Genomic DNA, 19,649 nt, shown 5'->3' on the forward strand with positions numbered 1-19,649 from the left:
CAGGTGTAGAAATAGTTCTCTTGGGAAACAGGAATGGAATGTGCTGGGTGGGGAAGTTAGGAGTAGTGAATTAGCTGGGCATGGAGAACATGCCTAAAAGTAAATAGTTCTGGGTTGATATATGTTGCGTGCAAGGGGGATTTCAGTGGTGGGAGTTCATTGAGCATTATCTAAGACTGGACAACCATAAAGATATATGGCTTAGGGTATGATTATCAATTGTTAATGTTTTGTATGTGAGCCAATGTTTGAAACTGTATAAAGAGCTGAGTGAAACGATAGGTCTTTGGGAAGCCTGATTTGGGACACTAGTCCCCAGGTCCCCGGGCCCTGAATAAAGCACCGCATAAACTGACTCTCTGTTGGTTTGTGTTTGTGGTCGGTGGGCAACAGTTTTCTGGCGACCGCGGCAGGACTCCGGGGGTCGTAGGGGCGGTTCGCGGGGTGATCTGCTCCGTGCCGGCACCAGGTGATTTCTGGGGAGACATCAGCCCGTGCCCGACCCCGCGTCCGACGGACAACTGTGAGGTAAGCCCACAAGGTGCTTTATTCCTTTTAAACCGGTGGTGGTAGCCTGCCCGGTAAGACGAGTCTCTACTCGCAGGGTTGGGGCATTGGTTTGGGATTATAAAGCCTTGGCGCTGGCCGTCAGACAGAGCGAAAGCTTTGCAGAGCCAGCCCTTGCTTCTCGCGGCGACGAGATAAGCAAGGAGGGAATTGGATATTGTGGTAATTGGTATTGGTATTAGTCTGTGTGTTATTAGTTGTGTGCGTTATTGTGTGGTTGCATACCTCTGGAATGATGCCGTTGCGGGTGTTTCGGGCTTTGTCAAGTTCAGATAAGGATATTCCGGAGGATTCTCCCCTCGGGTGTTTGCTAAGTCATTGGAAGGAGGGTAAATTGGGACGGGAACTGCGGAAAAGAGAATTGATTGATTATTGTAATAAGGTATGGCCTGAATATGAAACTGGGGGGATGCAGTGGCCGTGGAATGGCACTATTAATTCTGAAATTATAACCCCCATGATGCGGTATTTACGGGAAAATGAGAAGTGGGATGAGATACCCTATTTGGATTTGTTTTATCAGCTAATAGGAAAAAAGGACTGGCAGAGGAAATGTGGAATGATGGTGTTAGAAACGGAACCAGAGGAAACGGGGGCAGGGGAAGAAGTGGTTTCGGAGGTTTTGTGAATCAGAATGTAGGGAACCAGATGATGGGTAGGGGTAGAGGTAAATTGGGGCCCAATCAGTGCGCCCGATGCTTCGCCAAAGGTCATTAGAAGAATGAGTGCCCCCTCAATTTGGGGATGGGGACACCGATGAGTAACTTTCCAGGAGGGAATCCCATGAATCAGGGAATGAATGCGAATGATGGGTTAAACCCTTTCGCGCCAGAACCACAAGGTGTCGCTCAAGCCTTTATGATGGGGGGCTATCAAAATCAGAGCTGACTAGATAAAGATCTAAAAGTGGTCCTGGAAGTTGACGGGGGGCCCAGGGAATTTAGGGTAGATACAGGAGCCACTTTCTCTGCAATCAATGAACAAATAGGACCGTTAAGTGATTCAGTTGTGAAAGTAGTAGGGGTGTCGGGGGAGGTGGTGGAGAGGTCATTCTTGCGGCCACTGGAAATCAAATTTGGAAACAAAGAATTGGATCACCAGTTTTTATATATGCCAAGCAGCCCGGAATGCTTGTTGGGGCGAGATTTATTATCGGCACTGGATGCAAAAATCATATTCGAGAAAGGGCGTGCTAAACTAGAAATCCCGGAGGGGAATCTGGCAAAACTTTTTGTGATTAAAGAGACAAAGACAGAGGAGATACCCCAGGAAATAGAGCAGGCAGTAGTCCCGTGGGTATGGGAAACAGGGACCCCGGGCAGATCCAGGGTAGCCGTTCCTGTGAAAATTGAATTAAAGGAAGGGGCACACCCGGTAAGAGTTCGACAGTATCCTATCAGTTTGGAAGCCAGGAAAGGAATTGCCCCAATGATCACACAATTTATAGCATTAGGGATTTTACAAGAATGCGAATCGGAATTTAATACTCCAATCTTTCCGGTAAGGAAACCAAATGGGAAATACAGGTTGGTGCAGGACCTGAGAGCAGTAAATGCAATTGCCAAAGATATACACCCGGTGGTGGCCAATCCATATACATTGTTAACATCGATTTCTGAGAATTTTCAGTGGTTCACAGTGATTGATCTAAAAGACGCCTTCTTCTGCATCCCACTGGCCCCCGAGAGTCGATACATTTTCGCCTTTGAATGGGAAAGCCCAGACACTCGCCGCAAGCGACAGTTAACATGGACCAGGTTGCCACAAGGATTTAAGTGTTCACCCACCATTTTTGGAAACCAGCTAGCAAAGGAGTTAGAGGAATGGAAAACTACCAAGGTAAAAGATTCTCCTTTTTCTTATGTTGTTTTACAATATGTGGATGACATACTCCTGGGAACAGAGGAGCGGGAACTGTGCTCAAAGTTAACAATTGAACTATTAAACATGTTGGGTCAGGCAGGATACCGAGTATCCAAGGAAAAAGCGCAGCTAGTGCAACAGAAGGTGATTTATCTGGGATGTGAAATATCACAAGGAGTCAGGAGAATAGGGGTGAACCGCATTCAAGCCATCTGTGCAATCCCTGTACCACGAAATAATCAGGAACTAAGATCTTTTCTAGGAATGGTCAGCTGGTGTCACCTGTGGATTCCGAATTTCGGACTTATGGCCAAACCACTATATGAAACAATCAAGGAACCCGAATTTAAGTGGGGTAAGACACAGCACAAGGCCTTTCAGGAATTGAAGCAAGCACTCAAAGAGGCCCCCGCTCTGGGTCTGCCTGACCTGACAAAAGACTTTCAATTGTATGTGCATGAAAGGCAGAGATTAGCTTTAGGAGTACTCACGCAACGACTGGGGTCATGGAAGAGGCCCGTGGGGTACTTCTTGAAACAGCTGGACATGGTGAGCGGAGGGTGGCCAGGGTGTTTGCGAGCAGTGGCTGCTACGGTAATCCTAATTCAGGAGGCACGGAAACTGACGCTGGGAAAACACATCACGGTATATGTACCTCACATGGTCATAGCCGTCTTGGAACAAAAAGGGGGGCATTGGCTCTCCTCCAGCAGAATGATGCAGTACCAGGCTCAGTTGCGGGAACAAGATGATGTTGAATTGAAAATAACCAACCATCTCAATCCAGCAGAATTCCTTAGGTCCACCCAAGAGGAAGGAGAACTGGAGCATGACTGCGTGGAGGTGATCGAACAAGTGTATGCCAGCCGTGAAGATCTGAAAGATGTCCCGATGGCAGATCCCGATGTGGAGCTGTTTACGGACGGATCCAGTTTTATGGAGCATGGAACCAGGTATGCAGGGTATGCTGTGGTGACACTCCAGGAAATAGTGGAAGCTAAAGCACTGCCTCCGGAAACTTCAGCGCAAAAAGCAGAAGTATGGGCGTTGGTAAGGGCATTGGTCCTTAGTAGAGACAGGAAAGTGAATATTTGGACTGATTCAAAGTATGCATTTGGTGTAGTTCACATCCATGGGGCTCTGTGGAAAGAAAGAGGACTTTTGACCTCTCAAGGCTCACAGATCAAACATAAGGAAGTAATAATTCAGTTGTTGGAAGCTGTACACTTACCTAAAGCAGTAGCGATCATGCATGTCCGAGGTCATCAAGCAGACTCCGGGAAGGAATTTCAGGGGAATCGGATGGCAGATGAAGCTGCGAAAAAGGCAGCCAGATTGGTCTGGACTCAAATGGCTCTGATACCGACAAGAGAAAATCCCGCTGCACCTTATTTGGAAGAGAAACCGTGCTACTCTCCGGAGGATGAACGGTTGGCACAATTCACTGGAGCAAGAAGGAATGTTGTAGGATGGTATGTAACACCGGTCGGACAAGTTATACTGCCAGTGGGATTAATTAAAGTAGTCATGGAAACTGAGCATAACAAACTCCACTGTGGTGCAGAAGCATTGGTAGAACATCTAAAGAAAATAGTACTCTCTAATTCGATGATAACAATGGCCAAAAGAATAAATGCCACCTGCCCGATTTGCATTAAAAATAACCCGTTGGTTAGAAGACAGGTCCAAATGGGGAAAATACGTGTAGGGCCACAACCAGGGGATTACTGGCAAATAGATTTTTCCGAGTTACCAAAATCTCAGGCATACAAGTACTTACTAGTTTATGTGTGCACCTTTTCAGGATGGCCCGAAGCTTTCCCTTGCAGGACGAACCAGGCCAAGGAGGTAGTGAAAACCCTTCTCAAGGAAATTATTCCGAGGTTTGGGGTTCCTTTAGGAATATCATCAGATAGAGGACCACATTTTACTGCAGGGATCGTGCAGGAAGTTTCTACTATTCTGGGAATTCAGTGGCACTTACACACCCCCTGGAGACCTCAATCTAGTGGTCAGGTGGAACGAATGAATCAAACTCTGAAAAATCAAATTAAAAAGATTTGTCAAGAAGCTAAAATACAGTGGCCCCAAGCATTGCCTCTAGCCCTTCTGAGGATTAGGATTAAACCATGAGAAAGGATAGGGGTAAGTCCGTATGAAATTTTGTACGGCAAACCATATCATGCTGTAACCTATCAAGGGGACCCACATGTAATTGGGGATCAGATGATTGTAAATTATGTTTTGTCTTTAAATAAGACCCTTGCAGCACTGAGATCCACGCTGGAGTGGAATCGACCGTTACCTCTGGACACTCCTGCTCACGATATTCACCCAGGAGACCAAGTTTATGTGAAGAACTGGTCGGTGGAGCCTCTGAAGGAAACATGGGACAGCCCCCATCAAGTGATAATGACAACTTACACCGCCGTCAAGGTTGACGGGATCAACAGCTGGATCCATTACACACGGGTCAAAAAGGTCCCCTCCCGATGGTCGGTGGAACCCCTATCTCCCACAAGAATGGTGTTCAAAGCCAAAAATTAATGCTGTTGTTGTTACTCTTGAGTAAAATAATAATTGTTGAAACCTTTGTTAAAATCACAATACCTGAATCAAGGGTGTGGGTACCGGAGAATTCAAATGTAAATCTCACATGTTTGTTTGTCGATGACCAGGGAGCTGGATGGGACAGAGTCGGGGCACGATGGAAATGGATCACCAAGGATCAAATTCAAGATAAAGGAGTAGAAACGGTCTGGGATGAGAAGCAGCAAAAAGGTAGGACTACCCTGCAGATATCCAATGTAACAAAGGCCAGAACAGGAAAATATGCTTGTATAGTTTGGATAAAAGGGAGTTATGATTATGGATTCGTAAATCTTGACATTTTAAATATCTCCCAAACAGAACCGGAAAATAAGGTCCAGGTGACTCTCCCAAATGGGAAAGTAGATATGTGGGACGGACCTCCTCTCAGAATAAAATGTACTCATAAAATTGAGACAGGGTGTCAGAAACAGATTGGAATGAAATGGTGGAAATGGAACACGACACAGGAAATGTGGAATCCACAGGTACAAGGGACAAGTTGGTGGACGCAGGGAAATGAAAGCAGAGGATGGTTGAATATAACGAACTCAGAGATTGGTAGATCGGAGGGTAAATACCTTTGTGTTCTCGTTTGTGGTAATAGGGGAGGTTATGGGGTCAGGAAGGTAGAAGTGGTATTACAACAGGATCGAGGAATCAAGCCTGAACAGGAAATATATAACGCAAAGGAAGGGCAGGATTTGGTTCTAAGATGTAGGATACCAACTGAAAGCTACACTGAGTATGAATGGTGGTTTGGAGGACAGAACTTGGTGGCTCAAGGGAAATATCAAATTAGAAGAAAACCCCAAGAAATAGTGTTAGTAATTAAAGAGGTCCTGGAACAGCAAGATAATGGACAATACTGGTGTTGGGTTGCTCGAGATGACTGGTGGGCAACCGGGATGATTAGTGTTTATGTTGAAAGAACAAGGGTGACTCGGTAGGTACCAGAGGATGAAATCCGAACCAAACCAGAGAATCTGATTGTGGGTTTAATTAGGGATTTTGGGCAAACACAAAATGTATCAGCAATCACTGCATGTCTGCCTTTGCCCCATGCGGCAGGAGATCCTATACCATGGGGAATTATACCAGCTCCAGACATGCCTGCATCTAATCGAACAGTTACCTTAAGTTGTACCCAGGAGACTAGGATCCGAACTAAATTGGTTAATCGGACAAATGTGATAAGGAGGAAAACCCCGAGGACCCGAGCAGATTGTTACAAGCTTCCGAATGCTGTATTTACCAAAATCGGAAGATTCCATGGAGTAGGATGGTGTGAATACGATGAGAGGCAAACGCTACAAGTCCCGGCAACTGAACAATATTTTGAAATAATATGCCAGAATGTTACAAACACAACTACCATGGAGCAATGGCAGACAATCTGGGGATCTAGTTTGTTAGAAACCTATAGTTACATAGGAACAGTTCAATGGTGTATTTATTGGAAGGGACGGAAAAACCAAACTTACTCAAAGACCTATCAAGAACAGGGTAGTTGGAGAAAAGATGCACCTGGAATGACCGATTGGAATTGCACTAAGGTCTTCACTTGTGACAGCCCAAGTGAGTCTGTGAGTCTACTGCCTGTAAAGGTACTTTTGAGATTTGGCTGTGAATGTAGGGGATATAACCACACGATAAAAGACAAAAATACAGAAGGAGAGTTAAACTGTAAAACTACATCAATCCGAGCTCCAGGAAATTTAGTTTGGGTAATGGGTCACGGACACTGGACCACTCATATGCCGGTAGATGGTCCAACTACACAAATTACTTTAGGAGTTCCAACTCTTTGTCCTTTTTGGAAATCGACAAAATTGACGGCCTCAGAAATACAAATGAGACATAAGCGAGATATAAGTCAGGAAATTGGGGACATAGGGTTAGAAGAAGGGGAAGATTGGCATGAACCTTCTTCAGGAGTTAAATTTGGGTGGGTATTAGAATCTCTCTTTGCACAAATATCATCATATCGAAACAGGGAAATGCTGTACAAATTGTTGGGGCAAACAGAAAGGTTGGCGGCTGTGACCAAGAAGGGATTCAAGGACTTAAATCTGCAGTTACAAGCTACGTCTAGGATGACAATTCAAAATCGGATGGCTTTAGATATGATATTGTTAAAGGAGCATGGCGTATGTGGATATCTGCATGGTAGAGATGATCATTGCTGCATTCACATCCCGAATGTTACACAGGAAGTAGAAAAGGATATAAGTCAATTAGAACAGATTGAAGGAAAGGTGAATAATATTCAGAAAGAGGCAGAACATAATTGGGTTGGAGAACTGTTCAGCTCCCTGGGAATTCGGATGTCCGGATGGATATCCTCAATTGTACAGTATGGAATCATGATTGTTATAATAATTTTAGTTGCCTTAATAGTATATAAGTGTCTTTTAGGAATGATTGTCAAGGAAGGTCAACACTCTCGGCGAATAATGAAGGCGATAATGCGAAGAGAAGTCCTGGCAGAACCAGCCGTTCCACCTCCTGCTTATCGCGAAACAGCGACGTGAATTGTTGAGCATCCTTGCGAACCCAGAAGAAGCTCGAAGGATGCTCAAAAGGGGGGACTTGCTACAAAAAGGATAGGATATTGGATTTTAGAAGTAGTAAGGCTAAGGCTCTGCTAGGCTGTAAGGCCTCAGGTGTAGAAAAAGTTCTCTGGGGAAACAGGAATGGAATGTGCTGGGTGGGGAAGTTAGGAGTAGTGAATTAGCTGGGCATGGAGAACATGTCTAAAAGTAAATAGTTCTGGGTCGATATATGTTGCATGCAAGGGGGATTTCAGTGGTGGGAGTTCAATTGAGCATTATCTAAGACTAGACAACCATGAAGATATACGGCTTGGGGTATGATTATCAATTGTTAATGTTTTGTATGTGTGCCAATGTTTGAAACTGTATAAAGAGCTGAGTGAAACGATAGGTCTTTGGGAAGCCTGATTTGGGACACCAGTCCCCAGGTCCCCGGGCCCTGAATAAAGCACCGCATAAACTGACTCTCTGTTGGTTTGTGTTTGTGGTCGGTGGGCAACAGTACTGTCCAGAGGGGTAAAACCTTTCAAAACAGGCAGAGAAGTATTCTCTGCATTCTAGGTTCCCATGTATTTGATGACTCATATGTTTTTTTTTTCCCTTTGCTTTCTGCCAGGTAGGAGCAGCTGTGTACTTGGTAATCAGCTTACTCTGCCTTTGCTTAACCACTGCGCTCTCGCTGTGTTCTGGCTGAGGGGGGAAATGCTGCATTTTTCTGCTGTTTGTTTTCTGTGTTCAGTCTACAAAAGCCAGTTTTACCAAGCCCTTGAAACAGCCAGAATATTTAAATAGAGCATCGAAGTAAAAGGAGGGCTGTAGAGCTGATGTAAATAATCCTTTCCCCCCCTCTGTGGTCACTTTCTCTGAACATGGTAATTCTGGACAGTATTGTAAGAGCACAGAGGCAACAAAAAGCAGGTGGTTACTGTAGTTTCAGTAAATGAAGCCAGTTTTACTTGGCTGAAGGTGTTTTCTAATTTCTGTCCTCTTGCCTGATATTCATGAAGGGCCTTTCTGAGCGCACTGAAGTCCTGACTGTTTTCATGTAACATTTGATCTCTTTTACCTATAAAAGCACAGGGACCATCTCTGATGTTTTTAAGTACATCCTTAAGCCCAGGGTTTTATTGCCACTGTGGCTGACTCAGATCTGTGGAGGAGCACAAGCACTTTCCTTATGCTTTGTCCAGAGAAGCTGGGGCTGCCCCCGGATCCCTGGTAGTGTCCACGGCCAGGCTGGGTGGGGCTGGGAGCAGCCTGGGGTAGTGGGAGGTGTCCCTGCCCAGGGCAGGGGTGGCACTGGATGGGCTTTAAGGTCCCCCCAGCCCAGTGCATGATTCTGTAATTGAGTGATCAACAGCACCTGTAGCTGTGGGCAGAGCTGGGTTCACTTGAAGTTCAGGAAACAAAGCAGCAGCCACAGCTTCCTCGTGCCCAGCCGGGGCTGTGCTGCGGGAAATTAACGGGAATTGCGGAGGAAGAGATTCGATGCCATTTCCAGGGAGCTGCAGTATGTCTGTGGTCATGTGGGGGGATGATGGTGAGGATGAACCTGTGTTATGATCAAACAGACACTTGAAGATGCGAAAGGGGTTCCGTTTGCTGTTATTTCATTAAATGAGCATCTGTTGCAGCCTTGTGATTTTAAAGCTGACTTTACAGTGCTTAAATCTGAATTTTCTTTGCAAATGCCAGAAAGCAAACCTGTCTCCTTGTCCATCTGGGGCTTCTTCTGTTGTGAGATTTTAATGCCTTTTGTGTAAAACTTGCTGTGTCCTGCCCTAATACCTTGCCAGGTCTGTGGCAGCTGATTTGGTGGCTGTGAATAGCTGTGATCCGAAATGGAATTCCTGTCACTCGAGGGCTTCAGGAGGAAGATTACTCAGCAGCAGCCTCCCCTGCACCAGGATGAAGGACCTGCACAAACTTTTGCCAAACAGAAATTGCAGGAGATGGCCTTTGCAGTATCTGCAACAGTTTCTTTTGCTCAGTGTTTAATACTGAAGCCTGAAAAGGGCAGAAGGGTTTTTGCAGAGCGTAAGGGCTGCCAGTGGAATCCCCAGGCGGGTCTGTGCATTCTGTCATTGCCAAATGCACGTGGACGTGCTTTGTTCCCGTTCCTGGTGTTGTGGAGTAGAGTTTGACAGAAATGATCTATTTTAGTGTGTGCACATAAGTGCAGGTACCAGTCAGTGTTCAGGGAGAGGGCTAAAAATTACAGCTTAAATCTTTGATTTAAACTCCATGGAAGTTTCATGAAACTTGCATGGCTTTCTGAGAGCAGAACTGCAAAATGCTCGAAAAACAAAGTGCGAGACAAGTTTAGTGGTTGAGGTTTGTTAAATTCTTCTTTCCACACCCCTGTGCCTTGTTCTGAACCTCCTGTCAGGAGTTTGGCATCAGGGAAGACAAAGGTGACATTTTACAAGGTCTCTGACTCTCAGGAGATGTGGCCAGTGGGGCTCTGGGGTTTGTTGTGTTTGTGTTCTTTTTTCTTTTCCCAGCCCTTATCTCCCGGCTGCCTGATGGCAGGAATTTACTGCAGAGCTCCGAGCCCTGCCCTGCTGGCCCAGGCACAACCTGGAGTAACACTTTAAACCCTGAGGAGCTCTGTAGTAGTTGGCAGATTCTTGTGGAAGAGGATTTTTGTGCAGAAGCCATGCCCAAAAATATTTTTCAACTTTTAAAAAAGCATTCATTATAAATTCAGGTGTTTTAATCAGAACTGGTGTTTACTGTGGCATCACTGCAGTGTTTCCTCTCTGGAATTGCTGAGGTTTTTAGCTCATGGCTTGAGTTCTTCAGTTTGGGGAAGCAGAAAGCCTTTGGCTGATCTTTTTTAGTTACTTTGGTAGCTGAAGAGTGTGTGTACATATCCACACAAATACATACACTTAATAGATATAGGAAAAGCAGCATTTGGTTGGAGCACTAAGCATCTGTTGTGCTTCAAATTCAATCAGCAACTCACCATCTTCGTAAGAACACCCAGGACTGTTCACAGTGAGTGAGTATTTAATTTTATGAAGGTGCACACCTGGGGTGTGTGTGGGCATGTGAATCCAGGACTTACTTGGACTTTGCTAATTGTGTGCTCCTCATACTGTGTTAAACCCCAGAGATTTTAGTATTGCTCTGTACTGTGCATCGTGACTTTGGCATTTATGAGCTGTTCATTTTGGCAGTAGTGCTGGTTTTTGATCATTTTTTCAGTATTTGAATTGGCACCTAGAACCAAGAGGAATAAACAATCCCAACTATTTTAAACTACAGCTATGATTTGTTTTTTAAGATTGGATGAAAGTCAGCTTAAACCTCCTTTGTGCCAACACTGGAATAGCAAGTAAGAAAATAATTACCCTTTATAAAACAGTGACTGTAAAGAATCTGCAAGTGAATTGTTTTGATTAATTGGTACCACCTTGAGCTGATGGGACTTTGTATTAAAATTGATTCCTTACTGTAGGGAACAGATTTTTCCTTGATAGGTGGTGGTGTGACTGCAACAGTGCTTTTGCTTTAGAAAATTGTCTGTGTCGTTGTCTTTCATGCTCTCTGTAAAATGCCAGCATAATTTGGTGTTAATCCACCTGGATTTTTTCTTATTTTCTTGCTCCATAAGAAAAGACAGAGCAACTGGAATGGTGATAAACACGGGAGAGGTGATGGGAGGTGGGAGCAGGGAGCTGGAGCAGGACAGGCAGAGCCCGTGGGGTTGATGCCTCCTCAGGGAGTTCACTGGTGATAAAACGTTTGGAGGAGTGGCTGATCCCCTGAGGGCTGTGCAGCCTCAGAGGGACCTGGACAGGTGGGAGAGATGGGCAGAGAGGAACCTTTGGAAATCCCACAGAGGCAAAGGCACATCCTGCACCTGGGGAGGAACAACCCCAGGCAGCAGCACAGGCTGGGGCGACCCGTGGGAAGCAGCTCTGTGGAGAAGGGCTGGGGTGCTGGGGCAGGAGTGTGTATGAGTCCAGGGGTGGAATTTCAGAAATCTGGTGTCCTGTCTGAGACTGAAGGCTTTGGAGAGCTGCAAAGACAGCCAGAACAGTTGCAGCTATAAAAGCCAACAGAGAACAGTTCTTGTGGTACAGAGAATGAGTGTTAAAGTCAAAGGCAGGATAGGAAATAATGTGAATTAGGGAAAAGAGATGGCCCTGGTCTCCTCTGTAGGTATAAGCCTACACTAAGTTTGGTTGTTTTGAGTTTTCCACCCAGATCTTCCCCTATGTCAAAATTTGGCTTTAAGAAATGCCGTTTTTACCTCTGGCTAGAAGCCAGGTGGACACTTGTGAGAGAAACTGGTGCCAGGACAGGAAAATCCCACCGAGGGCTGCTATTTCTAGTTGAAAGGTTGGTTAGACTCAAACACTGAGGAGGCTTTACGCAGTCTGTGGGGAGGGAAAGGAATGATTCAACAGTGTTTCCAGTGAAGAAAGTTATTAACTGTTCCTGGCCTTGTCCCTTCATCTTGGGGGAGCAGCTGTTCAAATCCAACCAGGCCAAACCTGAGCAGCTCATCTAAGCCAGGTGGCATGAAAGGAACTTCGGTGTGCAGAAGAAAATAAGTTTTGTCTCTGGGCGAACAGCTCGGTGCAGGGTTTATCTGCGGCTCTGCGCTCCCGCGGAGCCCGAGAGCAGCCGGGTGCTGATAACTATCAAAGAGAGCTGGGGCCGGGTCAGGCAGCCTGTTCCTAACCCAAAATACAGCATTTAGCCCAGATGAGAACCTGAGATGGGGCTTTGGGATCGCAGCCTGTGATCATTGTGTCTTGTACAGCACTCCTGAGATATTCAGAATTTGTGCTTTTGCTGCTGAGCCTGATTCCCGGCAGGCTGGGGCCGGGTGGAGCAGGGAATGCTGAGGGGGCCAGGACTCCAAGGCTGTTTGGGAATTCCTGTTCAACCCTGCCAACCTGGCCTGGAGCTGCACACCCCAATCCTCACACGCTGAAATGAATCAAAGCTGTTTAGTCTGACTGAGCAACCAGCATTCCTGGGGTCAAATAAAAATTCTCTGTGAAGCAGATGCAGCAGTTCAGCCCTAAGTGCCCAGCTTGCTTCAGGTCTCCAGAGCTCACTTTTTTGTGCAACATCAGCTTTTGAAAAGTCAAAAAGAGAAAAGTAATTAATAGATAATAACTAGATTCATAAAAAATCAAGACACTGAAATAACTCAGTTTTATTCCCGATACCCAGCAGGCAAAAGTTTATTAAGGATCTGCTGGAGCTTCAGCTGTTTTCCTACTTAGTCCTGCCGAGGATGTGTCCAAACCCTAAATATGTTCTTCTGCAAAAGGGTGACACAGGGTTTTTCCTGTTGTTAAGACCTGGAAGACTTTGAGGTTTATAAATATAAGGGGGAGTAATTGCAAGTTGCTGTACTGTATTTATATTGGTGCTTTAATAAGTAGTAAGTCATTTAATAAGTAATAAAGTAATAAAATTACAGATGGACATGATAGGAAAATAACTTGCTGCAGGAAAAATTCCTCAGGACAGCTGGTTATTCCCAATATCTACCACTGTAATTGAGTAAGGAGAAATGGACAACAAACCATGTCTGATTACCAACATGCTAATGTTGTGCTCTCTTCCCCAGTCAGCTCTCAAAAGATCTGGGACTGACAAAGATGAAGGAATTTGAAGAGCTGTTCTGGTTATTTCAGAGGAAGTTTAAAATGGAGAAGGGATTGGGGTGATTAGGAGGCTCTCATTACCCATCATTTTCAGTGCTGCCTTTTGTAGCAAAAATGACAAATGTGCCCTGTTGGTGTTGTGTTGGTGTTTAGATTTTCTGAGTCCCTCAGCCCTGAGCTGGGTTCCCATCCTGGTGGAACTGTCCTGCCTGGTGCTTGCAGGATGCCCTGGAACAAACCCTCTGCCCCACCATCCACAACGAGCAGAAGGGCATGAGGACAGTGCTGCGAGGATGGGCAAGGAGGGGCACTTTGCTTGGGGAGAGTGGGGCAGGAGAGGCCTTCAGTGGCCTGGCAGAGATACTCCGAGTTTTTGTTGGTTTCCATACAACAAAAGGCTTCCCCTTCCCTCAGACATACGGAGTGATGCTCTTTGCCAGCTCCTCCTTTCTCTCCTGCCTTCCTTTGCCTGCTCTTTTTCCCTCCCAGTGTTTCCCTTTGCCCAGGGCAGCTCCCAGCCAAAGACCCTCCCCTGATGTTTTTTTTCCCCAATCCAGGGGCTAAAGCAGCCCTGGATGAAGTTGTGGAGGCTGGAAGTGAAATGTCACTGTAAGATCTTGCTCCATTTGGGTTTCAGTCCCTTCAGAGCTTTGCCTTCAAGGGCAGGAACATCTTTTCCTCCCTGGGAACTGGAATTGCAGTGTGTGCCATGGATCCCAGAGGGGCATTCCCGAGGCTCCCAGGCTGCTGGTCCTGCCGTGCCTCCCAAGGGAGCTGTGCAGGGCCAGGGGACAAGGTCCAGTAGCTGGGAGGGCTCCCAGAGTAGACAGCAAAGGCTGCTTTGCTGCACATTCTCCAGCTGGAAGCAGAGGGAAGAAGGGAAGGGAGTCCCTGACAGAATCCCGGCATGCTTGTGGCTGGAAGGGACCCTGCCCATGGGTTAGGATGCCAAGAGGGAGAGACACCTGTGCCCCAGGGAAGGTGCAAGTGAGACCATATGAGGGCAACAAATGGATTTTATTGGACATGCATTTTATTGAACAACGAATGGGAGGGATGGGATTCTAGAGGATGTGTGGATGTGTATTTTAATTTGATATTCTTCTTATTACTATTTCCTATTTCCTCTTCTTCATCTAAGTCTTCTTCTTTTCCTTCTTTTTAATTAGTTCTACTACTCTTGCTTCTTCTTCTTTGTCTTACTCTTATTCTTCTTATTACTATTTTAATTTTTCTTCTTATTTACTACTACTATTTCTTCTTCTTTATCATATTCTTCTTATTCTAATTAATCTTATTCACTTGTTATGCTTATTCTTTTCTTTTTCATATTCTTATTGCTTACTACTATTTCTTCTTCCTCTTCTTCTTCTTCTTCCTATGCTCTTATTATTCTTATTCAACTTACTATTTTTATTAATATTCTATTCCTTTTTCTTCTTCCTCCTATTTACTACTGCTATTTCTTCGTCATCACAATATTCCTATTCCTATTCTTTTTTCCTGTATGAGGAGTTTTTCTTAATTTTTGTTTTTTTTTTTTTTTTTTTTAACCCATTACTATTTCTTAAAGTCAACTTGCGTTTGTTGAGTCAATGTCCTGCAGCCATGTCCGTTGCCTTTGGTGCCACCAGGGGAGGTTCAGATTCAATATCTGAAGCAGTTTTTCCTTGGCAGAGGCGTGAGGCACTGGAAGAAGTTTTCCAGGGCGGTGGTGGAGTCCTTGTCTCTGCAGTGTTCAGGAGCTGTGCAGATGTGGCCCTCGGGGACGCGGTTTCGGGGCGACGCTGGCTCTGCCAGGGTGCCAGTGGCAGCGGGTGCCCGGCAGGGTCTCTTGGTGACTCTCTGGGCTTCCCCGCCGAGCGCGCCGGCACCGAGCGCGCTCCACGGGCGCTGCTTGGGGCCGGCCACGCCGGTGACTTTGGGCACCGGGGAGACGCCCCCGGCACGGCCCAAAGCAGCCGGGGCAGCTCAGGCTGCGGGGCCCGTCCAGGCCGAGGCCGCCCCGGGCCGGGCGGGCGCTACTCCCGCGTCCGCGGCGCCAGGCAGCGGCAGCGGAACAGCGCCCGCAGCGCCCGCAGCGCCCGCCTGAGGCGGCCGGGCCGCTTGCTGGGGGCAGCCGGCTGGGCAGCCGAGGGGCCGCGGGGGCTGCGCGGGGCAGGCCCCGGCTCCTGCCAGGCCAGCACAGGACAAGCTGCGGGTCCCGTGGCGGCTCGGCCTCGCAGGGGAAAAAGCGAGGCACAGAGCGGCTGCCGTGCCCGGCGCTCGGCCCAGGCCTCCCGAGGGACGGGCGCCGGGAGCCCGTCTGCCGCAAGAGCTGCCAGGCTTCGGCGCCCGCCTTCTTCGCGCAGCTCGAGGACGCCGAGTCCGTCCCAGGCGGCGGCCTTCGGCAGTGAGGGCGGGACCCCGAAGCTGAAGATGCACGTGTATTGCCAGGTGCTCCGTGTGAGGTCTCTGTCGCTGCCATCTTCCTCTATGGAAACCTCTCGGTAGATGTACTCTTCCCACTCATTGAGCTCTGCGTGGCACGGCTCTGGCTCGATGCCGTCATCCCCATCAGAGGGGTCTTGGGAGCTGCTGACCTCTCCTTGGGACAGCTCTGGCTTTGCCGCACCTTGGCACTCTTGGGACAGCTCAAGCTGGGTGTGGTATTGGCAGTCTTCATTGTCTCCAGCTGAGGTCCGCTCCTCGCTCCCTTTCTCTGCCAGGAGTGACCCCCTGTCTGCCTCCTGGCCCCTCACCCTTCCTTCGCCCTGCTGGGACAGCTTTGGGTCATTCCCCTCTTCTTCCCCTTGGGGCAGCTCCTGGACTTTCACTCTCTGTTCCCACTGGTAGAGCATTTGCTGTGCCCCATCTCCCCACTGCACGCTCACACCCATCTTCCACGGGTTCAGCCCTTGGTGACTCCACACTCCGCACAGGGACACGTCCTGCACTGGCACTGCTGGTACCCACTGGGACAACTCACGGCCTGTCGCCTCTTCCCACAGGCGAAGCTCTTGGGGCCGAGTGTCTCTCCCCTGGCAAGGCTCCTCATCCATGCCAGGTTTCCTCTCCGCCTCCTTGATGACAAAGGGCCCCTGCTCCTCTTCAGTGTCTCTCTGGGGCCTGACTGAGGCACTCTCTGCCCCCACCAAGTGCCAGCTGAGGGTCTGGTCTTGCAGCCCACTGGGCACAGGGGTGGGTGGCTGGGAGGAGTTGGGGTTTGCCTTGTCCTCTTCCATCTCTGAGGTCCTGTAGCACAGAAGGATGGCGGGAGCTGCTTCCTTCTGCTAGAGTGGCTCTCACCGGACTGGGCACTCCAAGGTTCTGTGCCCCTTAGATACCCTCGGCCAGGGCTCTGTGATGTCACAAGGGTCTCTGGGCACCCCCATGTTCCGCATGGCCAAGGGCCCTGACATCATGCACCTGTGTCACAAAGGGCTGTACCCGGCGCCCCTTCAGCAGCCGAGCCTGCACTGAGCAGGCCCTGGACTTGGGCACTTGTAGCCCCTGGCCTCTGTGAGGCTTTGGCCACGGTCCCACTCAACAGCCCAATCCCCACACTGCAGAGCCCTGGCTTTGGCGGGTGGGCTACTCAGGGCATGAGCCATTGGCCAGATGGCCGCAGCCAGGGACTTGGGGGCATTGGCTCCATGTGCAGCTGCAGGCCAGGGACGAGGGGTGTCCCTCAGGGCTCTGCCTTGGCCCTGGGGCTCTTTAGTGGCGTCCCCGATGACACAGGCAGGGGCTCGAGCTCCCCCTCAGCACGTTTGCAGGGGACGGGCAGCTGAGCGTGGCAGGGGCACCATGGCCGGATTTGGCCGTGCACAGGGACCTGGGCAAGCCTGAGAAGTGGCACAACGAGAACCTTACGAGGCCTCACAAGGCCAAGTGCCGGGTGCTGCACCTGGCCTGGGGCGATCCCCAAGTCCCGGATTCATCCAGGCCGGAAGAGACCTTCCTATCCCTCAGTTTGGCGCTGCCTCCCTGGCCGCTCCCAGCACCTCCAGAAGCAGCACTGGCTGGGCCTTGGAGTTTCTGGTGCCCTTGCCCACTTCCAGCAGGGCTGGTGTAGTGGGTTGACCCTGAGTTGATGGACAGTCTTTTAGACCAATGATGCTTCTCACAATTTACATCTTTAGACCATACGGAAACGGGGGAATTCCTTTTGTTCCAGCTTGCCTGTTGGAAGATGGAAGGGGGCCTTGGAGCCTCCGGGCCCCGCCGGGTCAGGGCCCCTGCACCCCCTCCTTTCCCAACGCCGCAGCACAGACCCTGTGTCACTGCTGGGGGGGAACTGTCCCAGAGCCGCAGGCAGCTAAAGCCAGCCATGGAGTGCCACACAGCTAAACCCATCCGGCGCGGCTCCCTGGCACCGGCGGGTCCCTCTCCTCTCCACGCGGGGCCGGCGGAGCCAGCGGGAGCCGGCGGAGCCTCCTGTCTGCAGCCAGCACACTCCGCGCTGAACTGAAGAGGACACCACGCAGCCAGCAGCACAAAGGGAGCCAGGCTTTCTCCACCGTAGAGCCCGAACAAGAACACTCTTCAACGTGGCGGCTTCGGAGCCAGAGAGAAGAGAAAGTGAGTCCTGTGGGACGGAGCTGGAAATGGCGACGGGAGAAAAGAGGGCGGTGCCGCGATTCTCGCGCGCAGCTTAAAAAACTTCCTGCAGGCCGTGGTAAGAAACTGTAATATCACAAACTGTTTGTCTCTTTGATCCATTTGGAGTACATGGAGGGATGGAAAGTTCACCCGTGACCCATGAAATTTATGAAAAGTGCCTATGCCAGGCTATATAGAAGTATTGAGAGGCTTTTAGAGACCTCCTGTCACAAAAAAAAACCCCTTTGTGTTCAGGCCAAAGTAATTCATCATTAAAAAGATTAATAACCCCATGTGATGGCCCCTGTCTGGCAGTGTGAAGGAACTGGGAGATTTTTCAGGGCAGAGATGTTTTACACCACAGCAGATTGTTTCTTTCCGGGCGGGTCTGCTGTTGGTGGCACTTTGGGAACCACGTGATGCAGAAGAAAACCCTTTTTTCCTTAAGCATAACAAAGAGACTTTTCAAGAACTGCAACACTGACTAAAATCCCATGTAATGTTATCCTTTCTGCGAGTTGGGTAAAAGGAGGGAAGTGCTGGAAGAGAGGGGAAGTTTGCTTGAATTTCTTGTTATTTCTTTTTACTTTTAATTCTGTTGGTAATAAACTTTTTCTTTGTACAGCAACTGTTTAAGTTTGAACCTGTTTTGCCTTGCAGCTCTCTAGTTTTCCTCAATATTTTCTTATTTTCCCCTTATGAAAAATAACAGATTTCCTGTGCTTGATGCTCAGCTGCGTCAAACCACGACAGGCAGAGCCCTGGTGCCTCCTGAGTGATCCATGTTTGGATCCAGTGTCCTGGGTTTGCATGGCCAGGCTTTGGAAATAGGGGGCCTCCAGGGGTGGCTTCCTTGAGCAGCTTCCAGAAGCTTCCCCCGTGTCCGGCTCCTGTTCCGCCCCGCCCCTGAAGGCGAGGGTAACCCAGGGTCTGGTTCATGGCTCCCCTGGGGCAGATTAGAGTGAAACAACAGTGAAAGATCTGTGTTTATAAATATATCTCTGTAGGGTTTATTTCAGAACAGTTTGGTTGCTGTGTAAAGGGGGGGTTTGGAGCCCTTTTGGTTACCATCTCCAGTAATATTAAAAGCATAAAAGTAACACTTAGGAAACGTGTAAGGGCAAAGAAAGTATGAGAGTAGAAGGATACTCAAGAGATCGGCCTAGAAGCGTAGGCAGCTTTGGCTTGGAGTGTTCTGAGAGAAGTGAGCTGCCCTCGTGAGAGGGGAGTGGATTGAGGGCACTGGGGAGGCACTGGGAGGGCACTGGGAGCGACTGGGAATGGAGCGCGCGGCACTGGGAGGCCGAGTCCAGCACGGGGCACTCGGCGCTGCGGGTCTGCCTGGCAACTGATGAGTCATCAGAGAGACGCGCTCTGATTGGCTGAGGGGCGTCAGCGCCACGCAGGGCTGGGATGGACACGCGCGGGGGCACTGGGAGAGACTGGGATGGACTGGGAGAGACTGGGATGGACTGGGAGAGACTGGGATGGACTGGGATGGACTGGGAGGGACTGGGATGGACTGGGAGGGACTGGGAGAGACTGGGACGGACTGGGAGGGACTGGGATGGACTGGGAGAGACTGGGATGGACTGGGATGGACTGGGAGAGACTGGGAGAGACTGGGATGGACTGGGATGGACTGGGATGGACTGGGACACCTCAGGGGCACCTGGAAGGACAAGAGGCCCCGGGGATGGCAACCAGGGGGGCTGAGGGGCTCCAGGCTCATCCCCAGGGCAGGGCCCGAGGGGACTCGCTCTGCCCGACGTTCTGCACCTCTGCGGGCCGCGAGCAACGGGGCAACGATGTCGCGGTGGTGCCGGCAGAGCCTGTCCGCCAGAGCCCGTTT

General features: G+C 49.0%; 1 long non-coding RNA gene and 1 pseudogene across 1 annotated transcript; one reads left to right on the forward strand and one right to left on the reverse strand.

Annotated features, from left to right (window-relative positions):
* LOC138102437 (uncharacterized) overlaps positions 1-19,649 on the forward strand; it is a 705,988-nt pseudogene that overhangs the window by 456,863 nt on the left and 229,476 nt on the right.
* Positions 676-3,912, reverse strand: LOC138102450 (uncharacterized). Its single transcript, XR_011147417.1, has 3 exons — positions 3,662-3,912; positions 3,086-3,570; positions 676-913 (listed from the first exon to the last, which is right to left on the reverse strand). It is a non-coding gene; the product is annotated as an uncharacterized lncRNA (long non-coding RNA).

The sequence above is a fragment of the Aphelocoma coerulescens genome, unplaced genomic scaffold (assembly GCF_041296385.1).
Source record: "Aphelocoma coerulescens isolate FSJ_1873_10779 unplaced genomic scaffold, UR_Acoe_1.0 HiC_scaffold_75, whole genome shotgun sequence".
Lineage (NCBI taxonomy): Eukaryota > Metazoa > Chordata > Aves > Passeriformes > Corvidae > Aphelocoma > Aphelocoma coerulescens.